This window comes from Manis javanica, chromosome X (genome assembly GCF_040802235.1).
Source record: "Manis javanica isolate MJ-LG chromosome X, MJ_LKY, whole genome shotgun sequence".
NCBI lineage: Eukaryota > Metazoa > Chordata > Mammalia > Pholidota > Manidae > Manis > Manis javanica.
In genome coordinates, this window is record NC_133174.1 from 49237481 (window position 1) to 49254186 (window position 16706).

Below are 16706 nucleotides of genomic sequence, written 5' to 3' on the forward strand. Positions count from 1 at the left end.
CTTCAGGGCTGCATAACTGCCCTGGGGGTTAGGGCACCTGAAATTCCTTAAGATTCTCAGCCTGCTGTGCTGAGTGTGCCAGGATGATTTTGTCCAGCTGTTAAGCCCTTGTCCCTTTAAGACTTTTAAAAAGCACCCACGTTTATTTGTCCCAGGGGAGGTAGCTCTGGGGACCTGCTCACAGTCTCTTTTTTGGATTTTACTTTTCCATTTCTTTAATATGCAGTACACCATGCGATGTGTGTCTGTGCTCCTGGTGCAGATTACTAGGGCGGGTTATTTAGTAGTCCTGTGCTTCCACTCCCTCCCCACTCTGATTCTTTTCCTCCCCCCAGTGAGCTGGGGTGGGGTGTGCTTGGGTCCCACCAGGTCACGGCTTTGTATCTTACCCTTTTTGTGAGATGCTGAGTTCTCACAGATGTAGATGTAGCCTGGCTGTTGTACTGTATCTTCTGGTCTCTCTTTTAGAAATAGTTGTATTTTTTTTACTTATTTTTATTAAGGTATGATTGATATGCACTCTTACGAAGGTGTCACATGAAAAAACAATGTGGTTACTACATTTACCCATATTATTTAGTCCCCACCCATAACCGAATGCAGTCACTGTCCATCATTGTAGTAAGAAGCTGTAGATCCACTATGTGCCTTCTCTGCACTATACTGTTTTCCCCGTGATCCCCCACACCATGTGAACTAAACATAATACCCCTCAATCCCCTTCTCCCTCCCTCCCCACCCACCCTCCCACACTCCTTGTCATTGGTAAGCAATAGTTCATTCTTGAAGTCTCAGAGTCTGCTGTTATTTTGTTCCTTCAGTTTTGCTTCATTGTTATACTCCACAAATGAGGGAAATCATTTGGCATTTGTATTTCTCCACCTGGCTTATTTCACTGAGCGTAATGTCCTCCAGCTCCATCCATGTGGTTGCAAATGGTATAATCTGTTTCTTTCTTAGTGCTGAATAGTATTCCATTGTGTATATGTACCACATCTTCTTTATCCATTCATCTACTGATGGTCACTTAGGTTGCTTCCATATCTTGGCTATTGTAAAAAGTGCTGCGATAAACATAGGGGTGCATATATCTTTTTGAATCTGAGAAGTTGTATTCTTTGGGTAAACTTCAAGGAGTGGGATTCCCGGGTCCAATGGTACTTCTATTTTTAGTTTTCTGAGGAACCTCCATATTGCTTTCCACAATGGTTGAACTAGCTTACATTCATACCGGCAGTGTAGGAGGGTTCCCCTTTCTCCACATCCTCACCAGCACTTGTTGTTCTTAGTCTTTTTGATACTGGCTATCCTTACTGGTGTGAGGTGATGTCTCATTGTGGTTTTAATTTGCATTTCCCTGATGATTAGTGATGATGAGCATCTTTTCATGTGTCTGTTGGCCATCTGAATTTCTTCTTTGGAGATTTATGTCTTCATACCCTCTGCCCATTTGTTAATCAAGTTATTTGCTTTTGGGGTGTTGAGGTGTGTATGTTCTTTATATATTTTGGATGTTACCCCCTTGTCAGGTATGTCATTTACAAGTATATTCTTCCATACTGTAGGATTCCTTTTTGTTCTGTTGATGGTGTCCTTTGCTGTACAGAAATTTTTAGTTTGATATAGTCCCATGAGTTCATTTATGCTTTTGTTTCCCTTGATCAAGTAGTTGCTTTCAGGAAGAAGTTGCTCCTGCTTATATTCAGGAGATGTTTGCCTATGTTGTCTTCTAAGAGTTTTATGGTTTCATGACTTACATTCAAGTCTTTGATCCATTTTGAGTTTACTTTTGTGTATGGGGTTAAACAATAATCCCATTTCATTCTCTTGCATGTAGCTGTCCAGTTTTGCCAACACCAGCTGTTGAAGAGGCTGTCATTTCCCCATTGTATATCCATTGCTCCTTTATCATATATTAATTTACCATATATGGCTGGGTTTATATCAGGGCTCTCTAGTCTGTTCCATTGGTCTATGGGTTTGTTCTTGTGCCAGTACAACATTGTCTTGATTACTATGGCTTTGTAGTAGAGCTTGAAGTTGAGGAGCGTAATGCCCCCAGCTTTACTCTTCCTTCTCAGAATTGCTTTGGCTATTCAAGGTATTTTGTGGTCCCATATGAATTTTAGAACGTTTTTCACTAGTTCATTGAAGAATGCTGGTGGTATTTTGATAGGAATTGAATTGAATCTATATATTGCTTTAGGCAGGATGGCCATTTTGACAATATTAATTCTTCCTATCCATGAGCACAGGATGTGTTTCCATATATTGTTATCTTCTTTAATTTCTCTTAAGAGTGTCTTGTAGTTTTCAGGGTATAGGTCTTTCTCTTCCTTAGTTAGGTTTATTCCTAGGTTTTATTCTTTTTGATGCAATTGTGAATGGAATTGTTTTCCTGATTTCTCTTTCTGCTAGTTCATTGATAGTGCATAGGAATGCCACAGATTGCTGTGTGTTAATTTTGTATCCTGCAACTATGCTGAATTCAGATATTAGTAGTTTAGGGGTGGATTCTTTAGGTTTTTTTATGTACACTATTATGTCATCTTCAAACAGGGACAGTTTAACTTCTTCCTTGCCAATCTGGATGCCTTTTATTTCTTTGTGCTGTCTGATTGCCGTGGCTAGGACCTCCAGTAATATGTTGAATAGAAGTGTGGAAAGAGGGCATCCTTGTCATGTTCCCAATATTAAAGGAAAAGCTTTCATCTTCTTGCTGTTAAGTATGATGTTGGCTTTGGGTTTGTCATATATGGCCTTTATTATGTTGAGATACTTGCCCTGTATACCCATTTTGTTGAGAATTTTTATCATGATTGGATATTAAACTTTGTCAAATGCTTTTTCAGCATCTATGGAGATGATCATGTGGTTTTTATCCTTCTTTTTGTTGATGTGGTGGGTTATGTTGGTGGATTTTCTAATGTTGTACTATCCTTGCATCCCTGGAATAAATCCCACTTGATCATGTTTGATGATCTTTTTGATGTATTTTTGAATTCGGTTTGCTAATATTTTGTTGAGTATTTTTGCATCTATGTTCATCAGGGATTTTGGTCTGTAATTTTCTTTTCTTGTGGTGTCTTTCCCTGGTTTTGCTATTAGAGTGATGCTGGCCTCATAGAATGAATTTGGAAGTGTTCCCTCTTCTTCTAGTCTTTGGAGATCTTTAAGGAGGATGGGTACTAGGTCTTCAGTAAATGTTTGATAAAATTCAGCAGTGAAGCCATCTGGTCCAGGGGTTTTGTTCTTAGGTAGTTTTTTGATTGCCACTTCAATTTCATTGCTGGTAATTGGTCTGTTCATATTTTCTCTTTCTTCCTTGGTCAGCCTTGGAATGTTGTATTTTTCTAGAAAGTTGTCCATTTCTTCTAGGTTATCCAGTTTTTTAGCATATAATTTTTCATAGTATTCTCTAATAATTCTTTGTATTTCTGTGGTGTCTGTCGTGATTTTTCCTTTCTCATTTCTGATTCTGTTTATGTGTGTAGACTCTTTTTTTCTTGATACGTCTGGCGAGGGGTTTATCTATTTTGTTTATTTTCTCAAAGGACCAGCTCTTGCTTTCAGTGATCCTTTCTATTGTTTTATTCTTCTCGATTTTATTTATTTCTGCTCTAATCTTTATTATGCCCCTCCTTCTACTGATTTTGGGCCTCATTTGTTCTTCCTTTTCTAGTTTCATTAATTGGGAGTTTAGATTGCTTATTTGGGATTGTAATTCTTTCCTGAGGAATGCCTGTATTTAATAAACTTTGCTCTTAGCACAGCCTTGGCTGCATCCCACAGATTGTGTGGTGTTTAATTGATGTTGTCATTTGTCTCCATATATTGCTTGATCTCTGTTTTTATTTGGTCCTTGATCCATTGGTTATTTAGGAGAATGTTGTGAAGCCTCCATGTGTTTGTGGGATATTTCATTTTCTTTGCATAGTTTATTTCTAGTTTCATACCTTTGTGGTCTGAGAAACTGGTTGGTACAATTTCAATCTTTTTGAATTTACTGAGGCTCTTTTTGTGGCCTAGTACATGATCTATTCTTGAAAATGTCCCATGTGCACTTGAGAAGAGTGTGTATTCTGCTGTGTTTGGGTGTAGAGTTCAGTAGATGTCTGTTAGGTCCATCTATTCTAATGTGTTGTTCAGTGCCTCTTTGTCCTTACTTATCCTCTGTCTGGTTGACCTGTCCTTCAGAATGAGTGGAGTATTGGAGTATCCTAGAATGAATGCATTGCATTCTATTTCCCCTTTTAATTCAGTTATTATTTGTTTCACATATGTAGGTGCTCCTGTGTTGGGGGCATAGATATTTATAATGGTTATATCTTCTTGTTGGACTGACCCTTTTATTATTATGTAATGTCCTTCTTTGTCTCTCGTGACTTTCCTTGTTTTGAAGTCTATTTTGTCTGATACAAATACTGAAACTCCTGCTTTTTTCTCTCTATTAGTTGCATGAAATGTCTTTTTCCATCTCTTCACTTTTAGTCTATGTATGTCTTTGGGTTTAAAGTGAGTCTCTTGTAGGCAGCATATAGATGGGTCTTGTTTTTTTATCCATTCAGTGACTCTATGTCTTTTGATTGATTCTTTCAGTCCATTTACATTTAGGGTGATTATCGATATGTATGTACTTATTGCCATCACAGACTTTAGATTTGTGGTTACCAAAGATTCAAGTTTAACTTCCTTACTATCAAGAGTCTAACTTACCTCAATTAATATGCTATTACAAACAAGATCTAAATGTTCTTTTCTTTTTCTCCTTCCTTTTCTTCCTCCTCCATGCTTTATATATTAGGTATCATATTCTGTACTGTTTTTCTATCCCTTGATTGACTCTGGGGAGAGTTAATGTAATTTTGCAATTGCTTAGTAATTAGCTGTTCTACTTTCTTTACTATAGTTTTACTACCTCTGGTGACAGCTATTAAACCTTAATAACACTTCCATCTATAGCAGTCCTTCCAAAATAGACTTTAGGGTTGGTTTGTGGGAGGCAAATTCTCTTAGCTTTTGCTTATCTGGAAATTGTTTAATCCATCCTTCAAATTTAAATGATAATCTTACTGGATAAAGTAATCTTGGTTCCAGGCCCTTCTGCTTTATTGCATTAAACACATCATGTCACTCCCTTCTGCTGAGAAGTCTGATGTTAGCCTGATGGGCTTTCTTTTGTATGTGATCTTATTTCTCTCTGTGGCTGGTTTTAATAGTCTGTCTTTATCTTTGATCTTTTCCATTTTAATTACTATATGTCTTGGTGTTGTCCTCATTGGGTCCCTGGTGTTGGGAGATCTGTGGATCTCCATGGCCTGAGAGACTATCTCCTTACCCAGATTGGGGAAGTTTTCAGTAACTACATCCTCAAAGACACTTTCTATCCATTTCTCTCTCTCTTCTTCTGGTGTCCCTATAATGTGAATATTGTTCCATTTGGATTCACATTGGTCACACAATTCTCTCAATATTCTTTCACTCTTAGAGATCCTTTTTTCTCTCTGTGCCTCAGCTTCTTTGTATTCCTATTCTCTGGTTTCTATTTCATTTATCGTCTCTTCCACTGTATCCAACCTGCTTTTAATACCCTCCATTGTGTTCTTCAATGATATGATCTCTTACCTGAATTCATTCTTGAGTTCTTGGATATCTTTCTGTACCTCCATTAGCATGTTAATGATTTTTATTTTGAACTCCCTTTCTGGAAGAATCATGAGGTCCATGTCATTTAAATCTTTCTTGGGATTTGTATTAATAATTTTACTATGGACCAAGTTCCTTTGGCATTTCATATTTGTATATGGCACCCTCTAGTGTCCAGAATCTCTATTCTCTGGAGCTACTCAGCCCCTGAAACAATGTTGGGGGTCAGAGGGGAGTGGTATTGGTGCCTGGGGGTAGAAAAGAGTCCTGCTTCCCAGCTTCTATGCTTGCCTCTACTGCCTGAACCAGTGGGCCAAGCACACAGGTATAAGATTTGGCCCAGAGCAGCCGGATATGGATCCCTGCTTTCCACAATCAGCCAGAATCCCAGTCTCCCCAGGAACTCTCCCTTTCCCAGCTTTCGAACCCTGTAATTATGAGAGTATAAGGAAAGCACCATGAAATGTAGGTTTGTGCTTCCAGAGAAGATCTCTGGAGCTAGGTATTCAGCAGTTCCTGGCGTCCACTCCCTCCCTGTTCAGTTTCTCTTGCTCCCACCAATGAGCTGGGGTGGGGGAGGGACTTGGGTCCCTCCAGGCCACCACTTTGGTACATTACCCTGTTCTGTGAGGTCTGCTCTTTTCTCCAAGTATATGCAGTCTGGCGCAGGTCCTCTTTTGTGTTGCTCTCTCAGGGTTAGTTGTAGTAATTTTATTTTCATATTATATGCAGTTTTAGGAGATAGCCTCTATCTTACCTCTTACGCCGCCATCTTTAATCCTCTCTCTGCTAGTTGTATTTGTTTTATTTCAAAAGTATATAATGTTTTGGGAGGAGATTTCTGTCACCCTACTCTGCCACCATCTTGAGCCCCTCATAATCCATGTTTATAAAAATGAAACAAAAGTCATATATGTCAAAATTCATGATTTCTGCATGAAAATGTGAAAAAAGCATTTTCTAAGGAAATCCATTTATAAATGACCAAGTTCCAATTTCATTCATCCTGAAATTCTTTTTTTCTTGATATTTCTGGGTCAGTCTGGGTTTCCTCTTTTAATACTAGGAAGCTTATAGACACTACTCCTCCCCTACTATGACATACTTTCATCCCTCCTTTTCTAGCCTCTTAGATGGAAAGGGCAAGCTCTATACTCTGAAGTTTGAGGAAGAAGCAAAGCCGAGACAGGGAGAAGGTGGTGGTGATGTTAATAAAAGAGTATTAATTTGGGGATAAAATAATTTCTACTGGCCTTTTTTGGTTTCAACAGAACAAGTAAACATTTAGCAGCTATGTATTATTGAACGAATTTTTTAAATTAAAGGTTGGTTGAATTCTCAATATGAATATGTCCGATCTATTTACTTTAATAACTTTATTTGGTAATTACTCAAATGACCTCCATAGTTCAAATAAATCATTTACTAAGCACATCTTATGTGCCAAATGCTGTGTCAGATTTTGAAGACAAAGAGGTAAATCGTGCATATTATTCATTCTCAAGAACTTCACAGTTTAGTTCAGAAGATTTATCAACAAATTTAGTATAGCTTAATAAATGTTGCAGAAGAGGTATGCACACAGTGTTGTAAAGATACAAAGAAAAGTCCCCTGCGACATCTAGGGGTTTCCAAAGGATTCTTGGAGGAGAGATATGAACTCAGTTAACCATAAGGATAACAATTCATCTGAAGAAGAAATGTAGGAAAATAATTCAAGGCAGAAAGAATAGTGTCAACAAAACCAGATAGATGTGAAATAGCATGTAATGTCTAGGAACCACAGTCAATTATTTTTAATTTTGTGGTCACAAGAGGCAGGTATTTCAACCCCAAAATCTTAACTACTTTCATTCAGATGATCTATGCAATCCAAGCAGAGGATGGACAAATTATCTAATATGGGTAACTTTCACTTAATGATTTCACTGGACAAGAAATTTCTCTCTGTATCCTAAAGTTAAATCACTGACTGAATGTAAAATGTGACTTTTAAATTAAAACTAAATTTCACCCTGTACTCTAAAGTTAAATCACTGACTGAATTAAAAATTAGAACTTTACAAAAAGGAATTGTGAAGGTTGCCATGGCCTAGTCTCCCTGATCATTATACTTCTTCCCCTCAAACTGCCAAACAGGTCCTTGAGAAATGATGTTAAAAATGGTTCAGTTTGGATTTGAGGGATAGAAATATGGTGGAGTAGGAATGCAAGGTGAAAACCTTTTCCCACACACACATCAAGGAAGCAACTACAGCAAATACAACTAAACCTGAAAATGACATGAAGATGGCATAACAGATTACCTACACCTAATGAAAAAGAAAAGTCCACACAGGAAAGAGTAAAGTGGAAGAGCCACAATTGAGTGGGATACAAGGCCTTACCCCATCCTATGCCACAAGCAGGAGGAAGAGCAATGGAGAAAGTTGGGGAGGGGATAGGTGCTCGGAAATTCTGTGCCCTGGCCCTGGAGATTTGCTTTTGGAACAGAAGTCCACATTGCATTGGGCTCTGGTGATTAATGGGGCTATACACCAGTGACAGTTCCAGCACACTGAGACTCAAGCCACTTGTAGAGGACAGGCATGCCCCATTGGTCATGCTGAGACCCAAAACTGGCAACAGTGTGAAAATTTTGCCAAAAGGGGAGGAGTGCCAGAGGGGTGAGAGTTGGACACTCTTTCCCCATGTGGATGAAAATTCCCTAGCTCTCCCTCAGCCAAACAGGTCAGCCATTCTTGGAAGCCCCAAGCCTCCCAACAACCTATCTGACACCTCAGCCCTGAGGAATTTCCCTGAATGCCTATGTACCCACCCACCCACTCAGCCAAGCAGTGTCACACGTTGCTGCATAGCAGGCAGAGGGAGGCTTTCCAAAATTACTCCACCCTGTCTCAGCCCAACTATGGAGGGTCCTGCCAGAGCCAGCTCTGAGTGCTCCTTCCTCCTCATGGGCAGCACTACCTAGTACCATGTGCACCTCTGCTGCCACACACCCACATGATTGTATGCCCTGCCACTTCACATGCACACCCCACAGCAGATATACTGTCTTACCCACACCATTAGCCCAGCAGCATGGCTATCACTGTAGGGAAGGAAGAGGGTGGCCCTGCCCACAATGAATCCAGCCAAAGCCTCACTGTTCTGCTCACAAAGGGCCAGCTGAGGAACAGAGCCAACCTAAAACTAAGATAGAGCCCTGCTGGCAGACAGATGGGAAAGTGTCCCTGCCGATAACCAAACAGGAGCAACTGGTGCTCCACCACAAAGGAAAACCAGGCACTGGAGAGTAAAGTCTTGAGATTTTGAGCATCACAGGACTCCATATTCATAAAGCCATTATTCACAAAACCAGGAAGCACAGAAATTTATCTAATACAAAGGAGGAAACACAGAATCCATGGCAAAATGAGGAGGCAGAGGAATGTGTTCCAATCAAAACTACAAGATAAGACACCAGAAAGAGGGCTAAATGAAATAGAGATTACAAATCATCCTGATAAAGATTTCAAAGTAAGTCATAAACATGCTAGATGACCTACAGAAAACTATTGAAGATCTCAGGGAGGACTTCAACAAAGAGATATAAGAGAAGAAAAAGAGCTGCTCAGAGCAGAAGAATACAGTAACTGAAATGAAATATACAATGGAGGGAATGAATAAAAGATTGTCTCAAGTGGAGGAGAAAATCAATGAGATGCAAATTACACAATGGGAAAACAATGAAGCAGAGGAAGAGAAAGAAAAAAGATTATCTAAAATGAAGGAGTGCTGATAGCTGTATGACAACTCCAGATGACACAAAATTTGCCTAATAGGGGTACTATAGGAGAAGAGAGACAAAGGGATATAAAGTTTCTTTGAGGAAATAATTGTTGAAAGCTTTCCAGTCTGGGAAGGAAATAGACACTCAAGTCATGGAAGTACAGAGGGCCCCTAAAAAAAGGAACCCTAGGAAGACAACACTAAGACATATAGTAATAAAATGGCTAATATTAAAGATAAAGGTAGAATCATAAAAACAGCAAGAAAGGCAGTTTTCAACAGTGAAAATAAACTCACAGTAAAGGTAGTAGACAAATGAATTACCAAGCAAGTATAAAATTAAAACAAAACAAATGTATAAAAACCAACTATACAGAAAATCTGCCAATATACACACAATAAAGTGCAAATTATGACATCTAATACATAAAGTGTGGAGGAGTAAAGAAGAAACAAGAAGTACTTTTAGATTGTGTTTGAAATAGAGCAATTATCAACTTAATATAGAATGTTATATAGTCAGGAACGTTATGGTAAACACAAACCTAAAGTCAATAATACATGCATAAAAATTTTAAAAAGGGAAATATAATCACAATACTAAAGAAAACCATCAAATAACAGAAGAAGAGTATAATAGGGAGGAAAAAAGGAACAGAGAGGAGCTATACAAACAACTAGAAAACAGCTAATAAAATGGCAATAAGTACATACTGATCAATAATTGCCTTAAATGTAAATGGACTAATGTACCAATCAAAAGACAGAGAGTGGCAGAATGGATAAAGAAACAAAACCCATCCATATATTGCCTACAAGATATTCATTTCAGACCCAAAGATATACACAAACTAAAAAGGGATGGAAGAAGATTGTTCATGCAATCAATATGGATAAAAAGCAGGAGTAGCAATACTTATATAAGGAAAAACAGGGTTCAAAACAAAGAAAGTAACAAGAGACAAAGAAGGATATTACATAATGATATATGGGTCCGTCCAACAAGAGGATATATCCATTTTAAATATCTATACACCCAACAGAGTAGCACCTAAATAGGTAAAAAATATACTAACAGAATTAAAGGGGGAAAGAGATTGCAACTCATACATTTTAGGAGACTTTAACACACCACTCACATCAATAGACAGAACAACTAGACAGAAAATAAATACGGGAACAGAGGCACTGAATAACACATTAGATCAGATGGACTTAAGAGATATCTACAGAACATTCCACCCAAAAGCAGCAGGATTAATATTTTTCTCAAGTGTACATGGAATGTCCTCCAAAACTGATCACATACTAGGCCACAAGAAGAGCCTTGATAAATTCAAAAAGATTGAAATTGTATCAAGGATCTTCTCAGACCACAATAATATGAAACTAGAAATAAATTATAGAAAGAAAACAAAATATCTTATAAACACATGGAGACTAAACAACATACTTCTAAATGATCAATGGATAAATGAATAAATTAAAACAGAAATCAAAGAATACATGGAGATGAATTAAAACAAAAATGCAACAGTCCAAAATTTGTGGAATGCTACAAAAGTGGTTATAAGAGGGAAGTACACAGCAATATAGGACTACTTCAAGCAACAGGAATAATCCCAAATAAACAGTATAAACTCACAATGAAGATACTAGAAAAAGAAAAAATGAAACACAAAGTTAGTAGAAGGAGGGACATTATAAAGACCAGAGCAGAAATAAATAAAATAGAAAAGAACAAAACAATAGAAAAAATCAATGAAATCAAGAGCTGGTACTTTGAGAAAATGAACAAAATAGATAAACCCCCTAGCCAGACTTAAGAGGAGAAGACAAAAATAAACAAAATTAGAAACAAAAGAGAAATACAACAGATATCACAAAAACTCAAAGAATTATTAGAGAATTCTATTAAAAATTATATGCCAATAAATTGGATAACTTAGAAGAAATGGACAAATTGCTAGAAAAATACAACCTTCCAAGTTGACCCAGGAAAAAGCAGAAAATCTGAACAGACCAATTTACCAGCAATGAAATTGAATTGGTAATCAGAAACTCCATCCCCCCACCAAAAAAGTGCAGGACCAAAGGGCTTCATAGCTACCAAATATTAAAAGAAGAGCTAATATCCATCCTTTTTAAAGTATTCCAAACAGTAGAAGAATAGGAATTACACCAAAACTCATTCTATGATGCCAGCATCACTCTATTAATGAAACGAAAGACACCACAAAAAATTAAATTACAGAACAATAACCCTGATGAACATAGATGCAAATAATCTCAAGAAAATTTTAGCAAACTGAATTAAAAAATACATCAAAAGGATCACCCATCATAACCGAGTGGGATTTATTCTAGCAATGGAAGGAAATTAATACATAATAAATGTACCATGAATATACAATGGGGAAAAGACAGCCTCTTCAATAACTGGCATTCACACAACTGGACAGTTACATACAAAGAATAAAACTGGATTACTATCTAACTCCATACACAAAAGTAAACTCTAAATGGATGAAAGACCTAAAGGTAAGACATAAAACCATAAAACTCTTAGAAGAAAACATAGGGAAAAATCTTTTGAACATAAGCTGGAGCAATTTTTCCTGAACATGTCTCCTTAGTCTCCCCACTATTTAGAATGGCCACTATCCAAAAGATAAGAAATAACAAGTGTTAGTGCGGATGTGGAAAAAAGGGAACCCTCCTACATTTTTGGTGGAATGTAAATTGGTGCAGCCACTGTGGAAAGCAGTATGGAGGTGCCCCAAAAAACTAAAAATAGAAATACCATACAACCCAAAATTGCACTTGTAGGAATTTACCTGAAGAAAACAATACCCTGATTCAAAAAGATACATACACCCCTATGTTTTTCACCACATTTTTTACAATAAGCAAGTAACGGAAGTAACCTAAGTGTACATCAATAGGTGAATGGAGAAAGAAGAGGTTGTACATATACATAATGGAATATTATTCAGCATTAAAAAATGAAATCCTTGCATTTGTAACTACATGGATGAATCTAGAGTGTTTTAGGCTAAGTGAAATAGCAGGGGAGAAATACAAATACCATATGATTTCACTTATTTGTGGTATATAAAAGCAAAACAAAACAAAATGAACAAAATAGAAGTAGACTCACACAGAGGAGTGACAGGTGGTTACCATGGGGGAGGGGTTGAGGTAAGTGGGTGGAGAGGGTGAGTGGGATAAAAGGGCACAATAATTCTCAATCATAATATAAGTTGGCCTCAGGGATATTAGTAGAGCATGGTGCATATAGCCAATAATTCTGTAACACCTTCCTATGTTGATAGATACTAAATTGAGTACTGGCAGTGAGGGTTTAGTAATATGGGTAACTGTTGAATCACTGTGTTGTATACTTGAAACCAATATAAGATTGTACATCAAAGATACTTTAATAAAAAAATTTCTAAGACTTGTTTTGTTACTTAACATATTATCTATTTTGTAAAATTTCATGTGTGCTTGAGAAAAATGTGCATTCTGGTGCTGTTTAATGGAATGTTCTGATTGGAAATATCTGGTAGATCCATTTGGTGTAAAGCCCAATGTTTCTTTACAGATTTTATGCCCATATGACCTTTCATTGTTGAACATGAGGTATTAGAGTCTCTTGCTATTGTACTGTAGCCTATTTTTACCTTCAGATATGTTAGTATTTGCTAAAATATTTGGGTGTCCGAAGTTTGGCATATTCATATATTTGTGGTTGTTTAATCCTTCTAATGAGTTTATCCTTTGTTATATCCTTCTAAATATATTAATTATTATCATTATATAATAGCCTTCTTTATCTCTTGTTACAGCTCTTGAGTTAAGGTATATTTTGTCTAAGTATAGCTACCCCTACTTTCTTTTGATTTTTTACTTGCATGGAATATTTTTCTATTCCTTCATTTTGAGCCTATAAGTGTTTGACAGTGAGTTTCCTACAGGCAGAAAATAGTTGTATCTCTTTTCTAAATCCAATCAACTGTTCTATGCTTCTTTTTGGGGGCATTTACTGTATTTACATTTAAAGTAACTTTTCATAGGTAAGTACTTACTAATGCCATATTATTGTTTCCCAGATTATTCTAGTTCCTGTGTTGCTTTCTTCCTCTCATTATATTTTTTTTGTGAATTGATGATTTTCTGCAATAGTATGCTTTGAATTCACTTCTCTTCATCTTTTGTTTATTTTGTTTTTCGTTTCCATGAGGCTTACAAAAATATCTTGCCTTATAAACATAGGTCTGTTTTAAACTGAAAAAATTTCAAGATCAATCACATAGAAAACTCTACCTTTTTACTACTCCATTTTATGTTTTAGATGTCACAATTTACCTTGTTTTATATTGTGTATTTAATACACCAGGTGTATAAATGTGTTTCCATTTATTTAGGCACCCTTAAATTTGTTCCTAATTTTTTTTTCAAATGCTGTTCAAACTGGAAACACTTTCTATTTTTTTGGTTCTTCATTAAAAATTTTTATTGAATTATAACATGCATACCCAAAGTGCACACATCATTTTAACAAATTATTTTAGCCATAGGTTTTAAAATACTTTTGTCCTTTAACCTTTACACTAGGGTTAGTTGGTTAACCCTCCAACATACTACAATTTTTAGACTGTTCTGAATTTTAAGATACGCTTACCTTAACCTTATGCTGTATATTTTCATATCATTTCATATTATCAATTAGTGCCCTCTCATTTACGTGAAGAACTCCTTTTAGTATTTCTTCCAAGGTAGAACTAGTGGCGATGAATTTCCTCAGCATTTTTTTGTTTGGGAATGTCTTTCTCCTTCACTTCTGAAGAAAAATTTTCCACACAATTTATTTCTGGTCGGCAGATTTCTTTTTCTTCCAGCACTCTGAATATAGCATCCCACTCCCTGATGATCTGTAAGGTTTTTGCTAAGAAATCCTCTTATGGCCTAAGGGGGATCCCTTCTAAGTTACAAGCTTATTTCCTCACGCTACTGTTAAGATTCTCCTTGTCTTTGATTTTTTACTGTTTTATTAGAATGTGTTGGAGAAGATGAATTTTAGTTTAGTGTGTTTGGAGATCTACTAGCTTCGTGAACTTGGATGTCCAAATCTCTTCCTAGACTGAAGATGTTCTTTGCCATTATTTCTTTTTTTCTCTCTCTCTTTTTTTTATTTTGGTATCATTAATCTACAATTACAGAAAGAACATTATGTTTACTAGGTTCCCCCCTTCACCAAGTCCCCCCCACATACCCCTTCACAGCCACTGTCCATCTGCGTAGTAAGATGCTGTAAAATCACTACTTGTCTTCTCTGTGTTGCACAGCCCTCCCCGTGTCCCCCACACACTATACATGCTCATCGTAATGCCCTCTTTCTTTATCCCCGCCCTTATCCCTCCCTTCCCACCCATCGTCCCCAGTCCCTTTCCCTTTGGTAACTATTAGTCCATTCCTGGGTTCTGTGATTCTGTTGCTGTTTTGTTCCTTCAGTTTTCCTTTGTTCTTATACTCCACATATGAGTGAAATCATTTGGTACTTGTCCTTCTCCGCCTGGCTTATTTCACTGAGCATAATACCCTCTAGCTCCATCCATGTTGTTGCTAATGGTAGGATCTGTTTTTTTCTTATGGCTGTGTAATATTCCATTGTGTATATGCACTACATCTTCTTTATCCATTCATCTACTGATGGACATTTAGGTTGTTTCCATATCTTGGCTATTGTAAACAGTGCAGCGATAAACATAGGGGTACATCTGTCTTTTTCAAACTGGAGTGCTGCATTATTAGGGTAAATTCCTAGAAATGGAATTCCTGGGTCAAATGGTATTTCTATTTGAGGAACCTCCATACTGCTTTCCCCAATGGTTGAAGTAATTTACATTTCCACCAGCAGTGTAGGAGGGTTCCCCTTTCTCCACAACCTCGCCAACATTTGTTGTTGTTTGTCTTTTCGATGATGGTGATCCTTACTGGTGTGAGGTGATATCTCATTGTGGTTTTAAGTTGCATTTCTCTGATGATTAGCGATGTGGAGCATCTTTTCATGTGCCTGTTGGCCATCTGAATTTCTTCTTTAGAGAACAACTGTCTATTCAGCTCCTCTGCCCATTTTTAATTGGATTATTTGCTTTTTGTTTGTTGAGGTGTGTGAGCTCTTTATATATTTTGGATGTCAATTCTTTATTGGTTCTGTCATTTATGAATATGTTCTCCCATACTGTAGGATACCTTTTTGTTCTATTGATGGTGTCCTTTGCTGTAAAGAAGCTTTTTAGGTTGATATAGTCCTACTTGTTCATTTTTGCCTTTGTTTCCCTTACCCGGGGAGATATGTTCATGAAGAAGTCACTCATGTTTATGTCCATGAGATTTTTGCCTGTTTTTTTCTAAGAGTTTTATGGTTTCATGACTTACATTCATGCCATTATTTCTTTAAACAAGCTATCTGTTCCCTTCTTATCCTCTCCTCTTGGGATTCCAATAATTGGCAGATTGTTTCTTGTGATGGTATACCATAGATCACAAAGATTTTCTTGATGTTTTTCATCTTTTTTTCTTTTTTCTTCTCTGAATGGATAATTTAAAATGGCCTATCTTGTTATTCACATATTATTTATTCTGCTTGATCTAGCATGTTGTTAATGATCTATGTGGCATTTTTTTCATTTTGTGCACTGTAATCTTGCAGAATTTCTGTTTCATTCTTCTTTATGATTTCTATCTCTTTCATAAACTTCTCATTTTATTCATCTAATATTTTCTTGATTTTGTTGAGTTGCCTTTCTGTGCTTTCCTGAAGGTCATTGAGTCTCCTTAAGACAGTATTTTGAATTTTTATCAGGTTAATTGTAATTCTCCATGTGTTGGAGGTTGGTTATTGAAAAATTATTGCATTCCTTTGGCTGTTTTTCTCTAGCCACTCCCTAAAGTCATGAAGATTTAACTCTATATTTTCTAGAATTTTATGAGTTTAGATCATATTTAAGTCATTGGTCAATTTGGAGCTAACTTTTGTATACAGAGTGAGGTAGGGATCCAACTTCCTTCTTTTGCATGTGAAAATCCATTTGCTGTAACACTAATTCTTGCAAAGATTATTTTTTCACAACTGAATTTTTTTTTGAGAAAAAAATTAATTTTCCATAAATATGTAAGGTAATGTCTAGATTCTCATTTCTGTTCAACTGATATATTTGTCTATATTTATGCAATTACCAAACTGTTTGTATAACTGCAGCATTGTAGGAAGTTTTAAAACT

At 36.7% G+C, this 16706-nt stretch overlaps 1 pseudogene; it reads right to left on the reverse strand.

The window, feature by feature from the left end:
- Positions 1-16706, reverse strand: part of LOC108393010 (BTB/POZ domain-containing protein KCTD12-like) — a 74594-nt pseudogene that overhangs the window by 28598 nt on the left and 29290 nt on the right.